Genomic DNA, 18,730 nt, shown 5'->3' with positions numbered 1-18,730 from the left:
GGGGAGTCGTTGGTCATCGACACGCTGTCTACAGATGACCTCAGTACACACAAGGGACCTGCGACCGAGTGGGGGAATGTCATTCTAGCCCTGGCTCTACCGCTGAGCACTAGTTCTTTATTTAGAACTGTCTCAGTTTTCTCATCTATAAAATGAAAGGGTTAGAGAAAAAAAAATCACAAGTACCATCTGGTTCTGACATTTTATGATTTTTTGAAATGGAATCAAAGAAATTTTAAAAACCTGATGAACGAGGTCTAAATCCAGAGTCACTCTCCCTTTCATTTAACATGCTTTATGGGAGAGTTCTGCATCCATGGATTCAACCAAAGACAGTTTGAAAATACAGTATTTGCTGCATTCGGAATCTGAGAACAACAGAGGGTCGCCTTTTCATATCCGTGGGTTCCCAAGGGCTGACTGCAGCATCCATGGATTTTGGTGGAGGGTCCTGGACCCAGTCTCCCCAGAATTCCAAAGGGGTGACTGTACTTGAATTGAAAATCTCCCCAGGGCTGTGTCTGGGGAAGGAATAAGTAACACAATCTACTGGATGCCAAAAGAAATCATTAGAATACCTACTTATATTTAAATTTACCTTAAAAGGTAAGAAATGCAGCTTTTATCAAGACCAGCAGCCCTTATTTGGGTTCGTATGTTAGATGGTCACACGTCACTTATATATTAATAACTCAAGATGTGTGAGTGTGCCCCTTTGTCATCTCTTCAGTTTACTTACAGGAGGATGCTAACTATCGATGTGGTATAAAAAAATAAAACCTTTAAGTAACGAGGGGGGAAGTGACCCCAGAAATATTTTGCACCATACAGCGGTGTTCCCATTCTCGCATGGCAAAAGACATAGAAGAATTAAGGATGATTAACACATTTTTCTCTTACATAAATACAATTTGTTCCAAATATCCTGACCTACTCTATGATCACAAGTGGCTGTCAATAATATGCTACCTAGCAGACTTTTTTTTTCTTAATGAGCTTAATTCAGTGCCTTCAAGATAAAGATGAAGTTTTAGCAAGTGCAAGAAAATAACTACCTTTTTGGAAAGAAACTCATACTACAGAGAAAGCATTTTGGTAATCACTCCATGTGATCTTTGTTTTTCTCAAACTCACAAAAAGTGACAACTTTTAGAATCATTTATTACCTAATTGTTTCTCCCAGTACAATCACTACTTATCTTAAATCAAAGGATTTCTGGGATAACTATGCGCCCTCCAAAAAAATCCCGTATACCAAGCAGATGTATCTATGTCACAAACCAAAATGTATGAGTTGGTTCTGCCTCAGCAAATTCAACATCGCTTGGCATCTGTGGACCCTGAAGATACTACAATCCACAGATGCTCAAGTCCCTGATAAAAATGGTGTAGTGTTTACATATAACCTATGCACATCCTCCTACATACTTTAAGTCGTCTCTAGATCACTTGCAGTATCTAATGCAATGTAAATGCCACATAAATAGTTGTTATACTGGATTGGTACTTTTATTTGTAATTTTTTTATTGTTGTGTTGTTTCTTATCGTCTTTTTTTTCAGGAATGTTTTTCATCAGTGCTTGGCTGAATCTACAGATGTGGAGCCCTTGCATACAGACAGTACAGAAGATGGTATAAAAGATTTCTTCCCAGCACCCATCTCACCTTAGAATATGACTGGGTTTTTTCCCCCTAATTATAAAAGAACCGGAGGCTCAATATATATATATTTTTTAAAGGAATCTATGGAAAGTGAAAAACCATCTGTAATCCCTCCTCCCTCATGAGATAACATAATATTTTAAATATATACTGGCCATGCTCTCACTCAACAAATCAGCCACATCTCTGAGTTGGTCCACCCCCCCACATGTGTAATGACTACAGAGTATTTCCATATACAGATACATTGTATTGTATTTCGCCAAAATATCCCAAGAAAACAAGCTACTTTTTTAAAAATAGAAAGGTCATACAAAATTTATATCCATAATTTTTAAAGTTCTTATTTTGAAGTTACTAAAACATTGCATATAGTTAATTTATACTGAAAAGTCTATTTCCCAAAGCCTATTCAGAATGATCTGTTTTTGTATCAAACATTTAATATTTTAAAATAAATAACTCTCTATTAATCCAAGTTAAATACATATTCTCACCTTTTATAAAGGACCCTTAATTTTCTACTAAATTCAATCTCTAAAAAATAAGAATCAATTAAGGTTAAGTTTGAAAAGAAATGTATTATCCCAGGGCTAATTTTAAAGCCTGTATCCATCTAAAATAGTAATTTAGGCCTCCTGAATATTGGCAACTGTAGTTACCACTGTCACAATAAAACATATCCACAGAAAGTGGAAATAACAGTTTATCTGGATGGCAATGGTTTATAAAGATGACCTTTCCTTTCTCCCCTCTGCCTTTGTTCCTTCCATTTTCTTTGATGTTCTCAGTTCATTTTCCTCAGCAAAAAAAAAAAAAAAGCTTTTTATAATATGCAAAAGAGTTAAAAATTAAAATTGCATGCATTGCTTTCTCCTTTCTGAATGTTATCTAAACAGAAAGAAGCGTGGGCCCTCCCACTTATCTGGCAGAGCTTCAGCCTCCCATATCTGCCTCGCTGGGTTTCAGAATGTTCATGAAGTCAGCACAGGTGACCCATATACTTACATCAGGTACGAGTGGCCTGCACATGAAATCAAGCTCCAAGCCAAACTACAGGCCTACAGAGCGGTGATAGCATTCAACCTTTAAAAAAGCAAACACTCGCTGCTCTAATTACAGACTCTGGTGGATGTCACGTTCCATTTTCTGAACAGCTGCATGTGAAGCATCCATAGGTCAAATCTCATGTTAAGGAGTCAGACTGGAGAACCAACTGCAAATTCCTAACTAGCCTACTTACATTTGAGGAATTCTGCCTGCCACTGAATGCTGCTGGATTGGGTATACTATTAATATAAGCTACATGGCGTTGGGCCAGATGAAGTGAGCCAACCACAGACAGTGGACACGGACCTGCTTCTGGAACCAGGGACTCTCTGCCTGGAGCAGAATGGAGAAAAATATTGTAAGAAGTGGGTCAGTTGAAAGCAGCTCTCCTTAGAAGGCAGACTCCTGGGCCAGACGGCCAACCCTCCTGTCTTCCAGCCCCCAGACCAGACACCCCACACTGCCCAAATGTGCACCTCTTTTGTTAAGCTATTGAAAATCCCTCTAAACAGATTTAAATGGGTTGAGAGCATATGCGAAGAAGAGAATATCTTTTTATTCCAATCTTTGCTGTTCAACCTAAAATACACTCAAAGCAGGAGGTAAGGAAATTCTCACCCACACTGCTGGGGTTATAAACTGGTACAGCCCCTTTTGAAAGCACTTGGCAACATTTTGCAAGAGCCTTAAAATATTCATAACCTTTGACCAAATAAATTCCCCCAAAGGGGAATCTATTCTAAGGAAATCATCTAAAATAAGAAAAAGCTTTATAAAGGGAGATGTTGATAGCAGCATTATTTATGGTAGCAAAAAAACTGGAACCATTGTACAGACTAATAAAACTTCATTAGATGATTAGGCAGTCATTAAAAGTTTAAAATTATCATTGTGAAGACTACATAGTAAAATGATGAAACACATAAACAATGCAATCCCAAGGAGATTAAAAAAAGATATTGGAAAGAAACACACCAAAATATTAACACTGGTTGTTTCCCTATATTTATGTGTATTTTTCAAGTTTTTCAGAAAATATACTATCTGTACTTATTAGAACTTAAGTTCCACTGAAACCATGAATGTTTCCAATTCACCTAAATAAATATAAGCAGCAGCTTTATATGACACATATAAAAATATTCACTATTGGCTATTTACTGAATTAAAATATTCACTGGCATGTGTTAAATTTGTGAATATCTCATGCCAAAATTGCAAGAGAAAAGAGAATAAAAAAAGATGTATTAGTTTCTCCTAATGTATTTTTTTTCCTTTTAAAATGTCCCCTAAATGTGCTCCTGTTCTCCTACTTTAGCTCAATGTGCCAAAAATAAATACGTACATAAGTGCTTTATGGATTTGTCATAATTTCAGGAACAATAACTGTTTCTGAACAGTTCTTTCCATGCCAAAGCATCTGAACTTTTCATCTGGGTGCAAGCACAACCTAGTTTATGAATGGATTGCGTTCCAATGTTCATTTGTAAGTTGGCTGTTTGTTCCTACGGGGAAACACGTTCCAGGTCCTGATGTCACAGTAAGAGCCTGAGGACGTGGGTCTTAGAGAGAGGGGCTAGCTGAACTTCTCATGTTCCTGGGCACAGAAGCAGGCTTGAGCAAACTGTGGAAAGGTGAGCTGGTGATTAGCACAGGGAGAAAGTCATTTGGAGAATGGAAACTTAGGGGTCAGGGCACACCTGTGAAAGACACCCAAACACACTAGACACCTGCGACTGAGAGAAACTGAGAAACGAGCGTGGGGAGGCCAGAGGAGGATCACTAAGGAGTTGCAAAGGGCCCGTAAAGAAATGAATTTTCTGCTTGTTTAGAGCAGTGTCTTCAAACTTTTTAAGCTCTGGGCCCCTTAGACAACAAGGCCTCTAGCTTCTGGTTATCCCTGGAAACAAAACACCTAGCAAGGATTGTGTGTTTGTCCCAGCCTCGGCATGCAGTTGTTCAAGATAAACTGTAACTAACAAACGTCTCTGTTGTAATGCAATATGTGTACTTCGGAAAAACTTTAAGTTCTATACACAATCTAAAAGCCAGATTTTAGGCAGGCTACCCAAAACCTATGAAACTTAATGACCAGAATGCTTAAAAATAAAAATCCTAAGAATATGATCGTCAAAAGAATAGGATATGTTGAAAACATATCAGTTTTTGACAATGTTTAATTTCTAATAAATATAGAATGTGTGTTAAAAATACAAAGGTGAAGATCGCTTGATGATAGGATTATAAAGAATAATGGAGTTTCTAAGTGACACAGACTAGGGCCAAAAGCCCAAAGACTGGAGAGAAAGAACCCTAAAATTAGTACTTCCAAGATGGAACACCTGGCCACCTAAGAGGAACAACACAGAGGATTGAGCAAGGTGCGTGGCCCAGCTTCCCAACCTGGTTTGTGCTTTCAGCTGTGTTAGTACACTTCGCATCCAGCTGCAGTCACTTGGAGGCAATAAACAGTGACGTACTCAAGGAAAACTGTCTACAGACCGATTCCTGCACCTCTCGCCACGTTCCCTGTGCACCCGTCTTGTATCAACTAATCTGCATCGTAGAAACAGCATGTAGCAGGAAAGACTGCACAATTGTGCATTTTCTAAAGCAGATGCAAATCTGTAAGGGAACTTTATAAACCCCACTTTCTTTTCTTCTGTCCAGCCTAACCACCACCTGAAAGCTTCCTCAAAGATACCAACACTTGGGAATTAGACATGAGAAATTTTCGATGCATGACCCAAGAAAAGCAGGGCAAAGCGTGGCAGCTGCTAGCACACAGGGCACCTCTGTGCACACCAGAAAATGAGCCTCCTCTGTGCAGGAAGATCACAAAAAGGGTGCCTGTCTCGGGCTAGTGCAGCCCTTTGCCATGGTGTGCAGGTGGCAATACTAATGTCAGCCCCCGCCTGCCCCCCATGGCCCAGAGCCTTTATGCAGTTTATGTGGAAAGCTACAGAGGTCATTCTTGGGTTGACTAATACCAAACACCACCCTCAAAGCCCAGGTTGGGGATGGGGGTGGGGAGGTGGAAAACCAAAAACCCAAAGCCTACTTATCGCAGCTACAAATTCTCAATATTCTCAATGTTAGGGTGTCCAGCAACTTGTAGATATGATTCTAAGCCTAACTGGCCAAGCCAAAAGAAATTATGCAAACAGAAGTAATTTAAATAGGAAAATGTCCCTAAGAATAGAAAAGCAGAAAACCATAGAATGAGAAGATGGGGAGTATAATGACACTTGAAGAAAGGCTCCATAGTTCCCTACAAATGCCACAGGCCCTTTTTGCTTTTATGTATGTTACTTTTGCTGCCTGTATCTCGTTTTCTCCAGCTTCTCTACTAGGTTAATTCCAACTCAATTCTTGAAGAATTTCAAGATCTAAAGCAAATAACACTGTGCCAGGGTAGTTTATTAATCCTCTGCCGTCTCGTAGTATCTCAGTGTACAATCCTGGTGTGTGTGGAGGGGTGGGTGCCCCACCAGCAGCTGCCCAGCAGGCAGCCCCTGCTCCTGTGGCCACAGGTGGCTGGATCTGGATGGTCCCTAACTCTGTCTCACTCTTAAGAAATCTGAAATTGAGATTCAGAGTAGCTAATTGACATCTGATGTATCTGGATCTGAGGACAAACTTAGGGGCTCCATGAAGTCTACTTATACAAAGAGGTCAGGAAAAATGAATATTCTTAGAGGAAAGGTTCACAAAAAGTGGTGCAAAGCTTACAGAGAAAGTGAAGCAAGAAGGCACTTTGGATCCTGGTCTATGTGAAGCTCAGTTGAGGTTCTGCTCTTAAGCTCCAAGAGTTACCCAATAAACGCTCCCCCTATTTTTTCCTCCAGCTATTCCGAGTTGTGTGACTATTATGAGCAACCAAATAAACTTTGAACGAGGCACTTCTGTTAATTCACCAATTTATCACTTTGGTTACATCGTTCCATGCCCATCTTCCCAGTAAGACTGTGAACTCCTATCTTACAGGCAGACTTTTTCATACTTCTTTCTCTAAGGCCTTGATCAGTATCTAATAAGCAAATGGTCAATACATTTTTGCTGAATAAAAAAGATCTTATGCAAAAGATCTGTTTGTGTATGAATATTCTTTGGAGAGGTAATAAAAATTCTTCTCGCTATAGTCAACATAAAGTTTCAATTCAGTTTTGAGAAGAGCTGTGTGAGGTTGTTTCTCTAATACCAGTTACGGATTTAACCAACCACACTCTCACATCATTCTCCCTTTAACAAACTACCTACCCATAAGACAGCTAGTTTGGGTTGAAAGTCAAACCTCTTAGAATAGAACGGAATGTATGTATACTAAAGCAAACTGAAATACATATACAAAGACCTTACACCCCAGATCTTCAAATAATTTCAGTCTTTTCAACATAGATTTTTAGTTAAAAATGGTGATTTAATTGATAGTCTCTTGCCAGTAGGAATTTTCACATAAACACACACACACACAAAACCTCATATAACATATGCCTACTTTTTAATTAAATGATCAAACTATAGCATAGATAAGCCAAAAGTTAACTTTTCAGGTATAGGCCTTGTAAAATATTATACACAATTTTGAATTTTGTCAGTTAAAAGGCATGCAGAGAGTTATAAAGTGCTGTGAAATAAGAGAACATTATACCTAAAGAAACCAAGATTAATTTTATCCACAACATTGACAGGTGAAAGGTAACTTAATGATCCTCATTAAAGAATAAGGGGGAAAACCAGTCTTAAATACCTTTAAGGGAAAACAAAAGGTCTTAATACTATGACATGTTAAGTCTGATTTTAAGAATACTGTTTTTTAAAGTAAAGGTTTTATAAAAGAATGAAATAAGCTAATAGAAGATAAAAATACGTTAAGACAAAAATCTTCAGTTTTGGGGTCCCTCCGAAGTCTAGTAATGGTTAATTAAAAAGCTAAAGGCCCTATCCTCACTAATATAGTTAGCTTGAGAAACAAACAACTCCCATATGAACTCCACTCCTAATTTCTGCAGACATTGCCCAAAAGCTCACAAGAAACAGAAGAGCTGGTTGAGAGTTACACATGGTCACTCCAAACTACTGCCATTATTGGAAAACATCTCAAAAAAAAAAAAAAAAAAACCCTAAACCGGTTATAGGTTACTGGTAGAACTTTAGATATGAAAAATAACACTTTTTATAAAATAAGGTACCGGTTAAAGCTGGACCAATAAACCACATCTCAGGGATTTAGACTGGTGACATCAAATGCTGAATTATCTATCAAATGCTATCTTTTTAAACTGTTAGCATGTGTGAAAATTTCAGCATGGGAAATATAATCATTTCTACATTATCAGTAACTTAAGTGTAGAGTGCAGATAATAAAGACTGTTTTTAGCAAAGGGCCCAAAAGATAACAATAATGTGAGGGAGAGTGTAAACGAGTAAGGAAACTCCCTCGGTCAGTCCAAAATCCCAGCCTATTCTCTCTGAAATAGTGACCTCTGGGCACGTCCCTTCTGCTACCACTGCCCGAGTTCAGGTTCCCATCACCTCCGGCCCCGATGACCTTCCTTCTTCCCTGCAGTTCCTCCTCCTGTCCCCCCACTTCCCCTCCCTGGTCTAGCCCTGGGAGGCCATAGAAGCCCACAGTGCTCCAACTCGCCACGCTCTTGCTGTCATTCCCTGTCTTTTCAAACTCTGATGCTGATTTCCATTTCTGCTGATAAGGCAATGCAGACCCACTCTGTCCACAAGTAATCATCCTGACTAAAATATGTTTTAAGCATCTTCTTAAAGGCATCAAAGTTGAAGAGGCGAGAGAGGGTTACCCTACCAAAGTCTACGTGAAAACTGGACACAGGAGGAGTGAGGGATTTGTGGAAACCACTTTGGCTCTGATGGTCTCATGAATTGAAAGGAGCAGAGGTCAAAGCCTAGATAGGGCCCACCAGAGGAGTGGAATCTAATAGGAAACACTTTCTCCATAAAGCTACAATGGTTCAACCAAAAATAAACCTGCTCCATGCCCAGGGGACCGCAGCCCAAATGTATATCATCATGAGGTCCGAAATATCCCAAGCTGTGAATTTAGTTTCAAATGGTCTTAGTCTGTAGTGTCCCTAGACACTTGGGAAAAACAAACAATTCTCTCCATAGGGACATATCTACACCTTTACCCTGAGACTCCAAGAATCCTCCCCAAATAACGGCACAAGGGAATGAGCCGCTCAGAGCCAAAACCAACCAAACACACAGGGCAACGAGGCACCATGAGGAAGAACCAACAGAAACAATACACAGTAGGAAAAAAGCTCGTAAAAGGCTTGAGATATTGAAATGACCATCGCTATTCTCAAAGTATTTATAGAATCTTGAATTTAACTTATGGCAGGCTTCTGAATACTAGCAATTTTGCAGGTGTATCTGAAGCCATTAAAAGAACAAGTCAGTAGTAACACTGCAGGGAGCTCTTGTACATAATCATACCTCAGATTGTTTAGAAACACATTCACAGTCTTCACACAATGCCCTTGGCGGCCCTTCAACATTCTGCCATTGTTGAGGAAAGCTGTTTACTCTTTGAACCTTCTCTGCCATGCTCAGGAGGCGCAGAGCTTGCGTGCTGTTGCAAACACAAGCTCTTTCTTTGGCATGGGCTCGCAGTTACCCCATACCTCTTATCACCAACTTGCAGCAACTTTTCCCCCACTCTCGAATGCATTGCACAACCAGCCCAGCAAAAACGCTCTAAATACCGTGCTCAATCATAACAAACTTCACAATGCTGGTGAAAATGCAACATGAGAGGACTAATGGCCCACAGCTGAGAATCCCAGCTGCATTCATTCATTCAACAATACCTATTGAGCACCTACTGTATAAACGCACTAGGTGCAGGAGAAAGCTGGTAGATAAGACAAAGTCTCTACTGAACTTGACGTTCTGTTAATAGTTGGGGCAGTTAAACAATAAACACGCAAACAACTCAGTTTCAGAGAGTCTTAAGGGTCACAGAGAAAATAAAAGAGGTTATAAGCTAGTGACGGGGCTGCCTGAGTCTGGGAGGTCAGAGATCCTCGGAGAAGGCAACCCTTCAGCTGAGGGACTAAAATGACAAATTGGGAGCCAATTATTCAGAGATCTGAGGGAAGAACATTCCAGACAAAGAGAAAAGTAAATGCAGAGGCTCTGTGGCTGCTCTGAGCTTGTCTTGTTTCAGGAACAGAAAAAGCCCAGTGCACTGCAGCGTGGGAGTAAGGAAGGGGGTGTTAAGGCTCGAGGGCAAAGAGGGAAGTAGGGGCCAGGCCGGGGAGACCTCGAAGGCTGTAGAAAAGGGTTTGGGTTTTATTCTAAACGCAGTGGGAAGCCCCTGGAAGGCTGAACTGAGAAAGTGCCACGGTATCACCTACAGTCCAGAAAGCTCGTTCTGCCGCTGCTAGGCAGAATCTGGATTGAAACGGGGCGAGGATGAGTACAGGGAGACCAGTTAGGAGGCTCCTAGGTTCTCAAGAAAGAGGATTTCAACAGGAATGGAGAAGCTGCAGGCTCAGGACTCAAAAATGGGATGTAGGAAAGGAGCAGTGAGAAGAGGAGTCAAGGTCAGTCCCTGGGTTTTGGGCTTGAGCACCCAGGCCGATGACAGTCCGTTCACTGAGATGGGAAGATGCTGGTTTGGGGCACAATAGGGTTAGAGGGTACAGAGTAGGCAGAAGAAAGCAAGATGAAAGCTGGATTAAAATAAATTAAGAAAAACACAGGTGCGCCCATAGACATAGGAGAACACAGCGTTTTAGACAAGGCTTTCCAACTTGTGCAATAAAACGCAGCAGAGAAAGGAGGATTGCTAAAGTGAGAGGCGGAGGGCAAGGGGAGCTTCTGTTGTTACTGCAGCAAGCGCTGCCCGGCGGCAGGTGCTGCCATGGCGACCAGTGTCCGTCCTCACCCTGTCCCATTCAATACTCACATGTGGCTACTGAGCACTCGGCATGAAAACTTGAATTTTAAGTTTTACTAACTGAAATTTAAATAGCCACGCCAGGCAGTGCAGCTCTCCAGCAAGTCTGTAGACTGAGGGACCCCATAGTCCAAAAGTTAGGAAGAGCAGAGGCTGGTGGCTTCTATTGGTTTGGTGGCTTCCAGAAGAGGCTCTCAGCCTGGGGAGGGCAGCGGGACAAAGACAACCAGGCAGAAGGAGAGGGGGGAAAGGAAGGCATGGTTTGAGAGAGTAGAGAACACACTAAAGGGGACAGGAAAATCTCAGGGTCGAGTGCCATTTCAGATCAGTGGCAAATTTTAAAGTGACCCTGGTCAGAACTGTTGTTGGTTTTTCTCTGGCAAACATGAGACGCTTGGCCCTTCGAAGGTGGGCTCAAACTACCCTTTCAACCATTGCCCCACATTCCCATCATTTACCTCTGTGGTTTTCAATCCCCTTGGCTGCAGAATCTTTCCCCCATACATATTACATTCAATGCCCCATTTATTTTATTTTATTTATCTTTTTTTAAAGATGACAATGAAGACAAAAGCAAGGCTATCCTGGAGTCAGCTGAGATAGGTGCTCACTTCCCCACCTGCCTCTAAGGCATGTCCAAAGAACCCCAGGGCTTGAACACCCTGGCTGGTGCTTCTCAAACTAGAATGTTCTTACAATCACCTGTCTTGCTGAAATGCACATTCTGCTCCAGTAGGTCTGCAGAGGCCCAAGACTCTGCATGTCTAACAGGTTCCTGGGTGCTGGCTGAGGCCACTGGCCTGTGAACGTTTTGAGTGGCAAGGCCCTATCCTCATCTGCAGCTGGGCGATTCTACTTAATCTTCAAGGTCCTTCTCGGTGTCACCTCCTCTCAAGACTTCTCCAAGTCCCCCAGGCAGAAGTAATCATGCTCCAGCTCCTGTTATCACCCTGGCCCCATCTGCTGTCACTTGGCCCCATTCTTACTCTGCGCCAGCCACACCAGTTTCCCTGCAGGTCCCCAAACATGCCAGGCTAGTGCCAGCCTCAGGGCCTTTGCACAGGCCAATCTCTCTGCCTAAAATGCTCTTCACCCAGATGTCCTCATGTCCAGGCCCTTCACTACTTATGCCTTTGCTCAAAGTCTTCTTAATGAGGCCTACACTCTGCCCACACTATTTAATACCCTCCACTTCCAGCATTCTTGACATTCTTGTTATTTGTGTATGTCTTGTTTCTGTGTCCCCGGCATTTATGAGCAATTAGAAGGCATCATCCATAATATACTCATTTTGTATTCAAAGCATCTTGCAGTGTCTCTTTTGTTTAAAAAAAAAAAAAAGGTGAAATATCAAGTTAATAGCTGACATAACTTGCAACTAATCAATGTGAATTAGATTTTTGACACCTCAAACGACCTAATCTCTAGTGGAGGTAGGTGTTAAAGATACAAGAAAGAACATGATAGCAAAACATACAAAAAGTAAAGCAAGGGTATATGCATAATTCTACAGTGATAATTCACAATTCAAAAATATATAAGGATGCCAAGTAAAATGATGACATTACACTATGGACCAGGATAAAGTAACCATTAATTTAACATACAATCTAATAATTCGCTATGTTTTATCATTCCTAACTGGGCTCCACAAACCTCCAAATGGTCCACGGATAGAATTCAAGGGATGCATGAGCGTGGCAGGATATATCCTCTGTGTTCTGTAATTTCACTTATTCATTAAAAAGCATTATTCTGAGAAGGGGTCCATAGCCTCCATGGTATTAAAAAAAAAAAAAAAAAAGGAAATGTGGATAAAAGCAGATTCAGGGAAACACGCCAGGGAGTTTTATTAATAGTCTAGGAAAGAAGAAAACAAATCTGGTTAGGAACGATAAGGGTGAGAATGGAAAGGAAGAGATGAAATCAAGGAATAACCCTAGATATTCCTAAACAAAATGGCATCTTTCACCTTCCTTCTTTTTACATTCTAAAAAGAGAAGCTGCCTCTACTTCCACTCATTCACTTCTTAAATCTTTGAGCTTTCACACACATACATATTCCTAATTCAACCACTCTTCCAAAAAGTACAACCACAAAAAAAGTCAAGCTCTTTGGAGCATCTAATTCCTCTAGCCTCTTTGCTGAGTTTTCTCTTATTTCCAGTTTCTTCTTCCTTTGTCTTTCCCGCAAAGCCAAGCACCTCCAGTGTCCCAGCTTCTGTGTCACAGACAGATCCAATTCACCTGCGTGGCTTCAAGCACCAATTCTGTATGGACAAGTCTCACACTGCAGACCCTAACCTGGCTCCTGAGCCCGGATCCCACCTTTCCAACATCTCACATGGTACTGCAGTTGGAAGATCCACCTGCCCCAAGTCAACATTTCTTAGGTCAAAATTGCTTGTGTCCCTTTCCAACACACAATTCCTTCTCCTAACTTTTCTAATCTATCATAGGGTCACCATTCTTCTTCTTCTTCTTCTTTTTTTTTTTTTTTTTGGAGACAGTCTCATTTTCTTGCCCAGGCTAGAGTGCCATGGTGTCAGCTTAGCTCACAGCAACCTCAAACTCCTGGGCTCAAGCGATCCTCCTGCCTCAGCCTCCCGAGTAGCTGGGACTACAGGCATGTGCCACCATGCCCGGCTAATTAAAAAAAAAAAAAAAAATATATATATATATATATACATATATATATATATATATATATATGTTTAGTTGGCCAATTAATTTCTTTCTATTTATAGTAGAGACGGGGTCTCACTCTTGCTCAGGCTGGCTTCAAACTCCTGACCTTGAGCAATCCACCCGCCTCAGCCTCCCAGACTGCTAGGATGATAGGCGTGAGCCACCGCGCCTGGCTGGGGTCACCATTCTTCTAAGGACTCATCACATACAGCTGGAGGAAACCCTGAACATTCCCCTTTCTTGTAAAGTTACTCGTCCCACCACCTCATGTAGCCTACAGACCAGCAGCGCCAGCAGCACCCGGGAGCCTGACAAAATGCAGAGTCTCAGGCCACACCCTCGCCACACCTGCTGAATCACAGTCTGCATTTTAAAGAAGTTTACTTGGGAAATTCATATGCACATTAATTTTAAGAAGCACTGGTCTTGTGCTTTTAATATGGCACCAGCCTAATTGCATCCAAATTTTATCATTTTTAGATATCATTTACTGAATTCTTATGGTATGCTAATTACCATGCTAGGCCTTAAATACATTATCTCATTTAACCCTCAAGATAACCCTGCTAGGTAATCCTCATTACCTCCGGTTCAAGAATGCATAAATTCAGGCTCGAAGAGCTCACAACTGCTGATGCCAGGATTTGAACTTCATCTATCTGACCACAAATGATTTTGCCAAATGGCACCAATTCCCTTCAGTTCCAAAATCTGTATTTCGGAGGGTATATTCGCAAAACTAATTACTCTAGTTAACTGCATTTTCCAATCAACTTAGAATAGATTTGATTGGTTTATTACAATTCTTACTGACCATCTTTCTAAAGGCACAGCAAAACATCTTGCCTTGGGAGGAGAGGTCACTGACCTGCCATGGGGCATCATTTTGAATACTAAAGTTTAGTAAAGCATTTAGTACTTGGAGTAACTAAAGTTCACTCTAAGGTACTCGATGAACAGAGAAGAAATTGTTTTACTTTCTCCAGATATAATCCCAAGTTTTAGGGGGTATAAAACTACTTCCCTAATAATAAATTTTGTATATATCTGCTTCGCATGTTTCTTTCCTCTGAAAAGTAAAAGGCAGAAAAAAAATAAGTTTGAGGAGACTAGTTCTTGATTGAATGATTAATTGGGTTCCATTCAATGAATTCCACCTCATGTCTATTTAATGTTTATTTCAGTGCAATTGCCTCATTACAGTCCATTCAGTCAATATCATTCATAATCATTCATCACTTTTAGACCTAACTTCCTTCTTTTATCTTTTTTCAGTGCTCAAATATAAATCCACAAAACTATTTCTATAATATAATATGTATCTATTTTAAGACCCAGACCTTTCTGAGAATATATTATTAATAAAAGCTATGGACGTGCTACCAAGAACACCATGCATTCTCCAATCCACACAAAACATGGCATGTGGCTGGTCCCCACAGACCCCCACAGGTAGGACCCACAGCTCTGTTACTAGGAGAGAGACCTGCCTGACACCACCTGCCCAGGCCCCTTCCCTTCTTTGGGGGGCTGTTCTTTCCCCAACTCCAACAAGCAGGTGCTGCCATCTTGTTATTAATTGCTCGGTCGAGGGGGGACAGCCACCACTGACCGCAGCCAGACCAATCAGAATCCTTCCATGGGATTTTTATAACTGAATCCCAGACAGAAAGCCCTTTTGGGGGAGCAAAAAGTGAAATTCAGGAAGCATTAGTTCCTTGCCCTGTGGGGGAAGCCAGTCAGCTATAAAGAAGAATAAAACCAAAACAGACAGAGAAGTTCCACAACACCCAAGCCCCTGGCTCTCTTCGCAGCTTGGTCACCAGTCTTCCTTCTACCGTGGTAGACCCCCCAAATTCTTCTAGTACTTGAAACTTTTGCTGGAGCTCATTTGAGTTTCTATGGCTTGAAACCAAAAGACTCTAATGTTAATACTTGGCTACTCCTAAATACATTTGTTTTAAGCAAGTTTTATGTCCCTGAAGATTTTTCTATACAGATAATGAATGTCTTCCCTTGGATAGTTAAATAGCTTTTTAAATACTAATTTCTAAAAGGCTCACATTTCACTGAGTATGAAAATCTTTTAGGATATCTATTTAAAACAAGTCTTGGCTTATATCATTCAACATGCTCCACACACTATTAAAATATCATTTTAAGACGCTTACTGCCGAATCATTTTTAGTGTAATTCCAAATGTAACAAGACAAAACTGCCTTCTTAAGTCATCTTTTCCTTTATGTATCCAATTATATTCACTGCTTAAAATACTTAAAATAAAAATTGGCACTGATCCATTCACTGATGGGTATTTTAAGTTAGAAAGCAGTAACATATCAAATTAACCACACAATAACAGGCTTATTCCCGACACTGAGCATTATCCAAATCAAGATTTTTATTACCACCACAGTGGACTTGAAATTTTTCACCTTAATTGCAAGTTGTTACATTTCAATCAAATAGACTTTGACTTAATAGACTGCAATGCAGTTCAACTACAATCAATATAACAAACTCTAGTTCACAGTCTCTTAAAAATCACCATAGATTCCTTTCCCTTTAAGTCAAGGCCTTGAAAATTTCCTGAATGCTGCTGTATTAGCAAGGTTATAATAGTAATGCAACTTTTATTAGATACTATTACTATTCTATAAATCCTAGTATAATGCTATGTACCTAGTAGACTGTAAAAACAGTTGCATCTTGAGTTAGAAAAAAACTTGGAAATCATCCAGTCCAATAACCTTACCTCACAGATGCAAACAAAAACTGGTTAGCATGCCCAAGGTCAACACAGAAAGAACTGGAACACAGATCCAATGAGCATTTTACCCTAGTATATAGGGAATATAGAAGCCCAATCCCCTTATAAGATGCCTCTATGATAAAATAAATATGTGGTTTCCCTTTAGTGCTACAAATGTATGGTTGTTCCTTAATATCCTTATGACGAGTCCAAATAAATTTTAAAAGCACAAAATAGCTGTATTCATGACAAATATTTTCCCATTAATTCTGATCACTTTAGAAATGCAAGACTCTGATTTGAATTATCGGTTCCTTCTTTGTGATGCTTTCTCAAATGTCCCCATTCATGCACACTATGCTTGCTTGTTCTTAACAGTGCTGACATATTTATTCTCACATTGTACTATAAACTTTGGTACACAGAAATACACATGAAATCAACCAGAAATACACATCTCAGTGTTTAGATTTCATCTTTATATATACTTCCATCCTTTTTTCAAAACTAACAGAGTAAAGAAAATAGACAATTTGAAAAACAAGGCTGTGAAATGGACCATGTTTATGTCAACTCAGAGCCCCCCAAAATAAGGATATTTGGACAAAAATACGAGAGGTGTTTTAGCAATCTTTCCCACAGATGACACTCAATGTGCCCAATATGTACCTGCTGAATGAATAACAGGATTACATTGTATACTATGGAAACTTCACGGGGGCTGTGCACATTTAGAATTGCTACATTTTCTTAAGAGCAAAACAAAATAACACTGAATGTACTATCTACAAAGTATACATTATTTTTATAAGCCTTAAGTAGTTTCAAAATATTTCCAATTAGCAAGAAACTCTAAAACAAATGTAGCAATTCATAAAATATAATGTAGCAATGTAAGCGGTTACTGTAAAACATGCACAATATTGCAAGACTTTCTGAAGTAAACAGGATTCAGACTCACTCCCAAGACAGCACCCTCTTTTTATGCAGCACATTGTTGACACTACTTTACTAGATTAAACCCTGACACACAAACACTGTCCTGACCAAAACACCAGAACTCCAAAGGAGATAAAACCACCCGTAAATATGAGTGAGCAGTACACCTATTTTTTATTACAGCATCCGATTTTAGTAATAAGGGACACAGAACTAAACATAAATCATAAAAGAGCTTAAAAGCATACATAACTCTAGATTGCAGACTTATTAACAGGAAAAATTTCATTTCATGTTCTGTAATAAAACTTGGGGGAGGACTTTTGGGTGCAATAATGTAGCATATGCTATTTTAACAGTTTACATTCCTAATAGCTAAAGAAGTTGGAGGAAGTTAAAATGAACGTCTGGGGGTCAGGCATTAAACTGGATACAAATAATCATTTTTCAGATTTTTCAAAGGCAGTCACCACTCCATGCAAACACAATCAATCGTGATCCTGTTTCACCTTTCCCCCATCTCAGCTTGGGGAACAAAAATACAAAAAAAAACAACGATGCTTTTGAGCCGTTTTAAACAACTTCATTAAAGTGACAGCATCTCTTTTGAGAAACCAGCATGGTTTTCTGTCATTTCCATGATGCAGAAAGGGAAACAGACACCCATCGAAATCAAAAGCACTGACAGGCAGACTTACACTTTTGCTCAGATGCTGCCTGACTGCAGTGGGTAAGGTCATGCTCAAAATTCACAGGCTCATTTAAACTTTCATGGCTGAGCCAACAGCTCCGATCATGTTTCCTGATCCCGTCCAAGTAGATTAAAACTGCAGGAGTTTCTCGCGGTCGGATCAGCAGGAGGCTATTTCGGACCCTCGACCCGCAGTCCGCATAGCCCGCAGCGGCGCATCCTCGGCCAGCCCCGGCTGCGCGCTAGCCAACCTTCCCAAGCGCTCTCCGCCGGCCTTCTGAACCACCCCCAAAGCGGGTGCAGGCAACTCAAGACCACCTCGCGTCGCCTGCCTGCCAGGACCCCCTCCTGCTGTCACCGCCCCCGCCGCCCTTCCGCAGTCGGTGACTTCTGCCCGGCTCCCCAAAGTGGGGGAGGCGGCGCCGGGAGGCAGAGTCCCCGCCAAGGGCTGCTCCGTCGCACGGCGGCAGGGCGATGCGGGAGAGGGGCAGGGACGATGCTCAGCATCACAGCCATATTTACATTAGCTTTTTCTTTGCCAAAAAGCCTCCCTTGTGTCCAACAATATTGCCTTTAAAGGAAAAAAAAAAAAAGGACCTAAGCACTAAAGCTGCTGCCCCAAATCTCCTCGCTTTCCAGTCTCCCCAGGATCCTCACTCCTCTCCTCCCGCGGGAGGCCACCGACGCTCCCTGCCTGGGACAGGTACACCTGCCCGCGGCTGAGGACGCGGGCGCCCCCGCCGCCCCCCGCACCGGGCAGCGAGCTCCAGGACCGGGTCCCCGCAGCCCGCGCCGGAGCTGACAGCGCGGCGGAGCCGTGCCCCGCGCAAACTTCCCACTTCCCGGGCTGCGGGCACCGACCCGCAGGCGGGCGGGGGGCGGCACTGGCACCGGCCGTGGGGCTCAGATGCAGACGGGACCCCTCGTCCTGCACCCGCCCCGGGTCCAAAGGGGGCGCGAGCGGCGTCCGGGTGGCCCAGAGGGGCGGGCGCGCGCGCCGCGGGGCCAG

General features: G+C 41.5%; 1 protein-coding gene and 1 long non-coding RNA gene across 2 annotated transcripts in view; both read right to left on the bottom strand.

The window, feature by feature from the left end:
* Positions 1 to 18,626, bottom strand: part of LOC142864365 (uncharacterized) — a 35,821-nt gene extending 17,195 nt beyond the window's left edge. Inside the window, exon 1 of the long non-coding RNA XR_012914918.1 lies at positions 9,184 to 18,626. This is a non-coding gene — a long non-coding RNA (uncharacterized LOC142864365). The remainder of the gene's footprint in view (positions 1 to 9,183) is intronic.
* The window catches only part of PIP4K2A (phosphatidylinositol-5-phosphate 4-kinase type 2 alpha), a 168,208-nt gene that overhangs the window by 149,032 nt on the left and 446 nt on the right, over positions 1 to 18,730 (bottom strand). The window lies entirely within an intron of this gene.

The sequence above is a fragment of the Microcebus murinus genome, chromosome 25, assembly GCF_040939455.1.
Source record: "Microcebus murinus isolate Inina chromosome 25, M.murinus_Inina_mat1.0, whole genome shotgun sequence".
Taxonomy (NCBI): domain Eukaryota; kingdom Metazoa; phylum Chordata; class Mammalia; order Primates; family Cheirogaleidae; genus Microcebus; species Microcebus murinus.
This window is presented reverse-complemented; position numbering and strand designations above follow the sequence as displayed.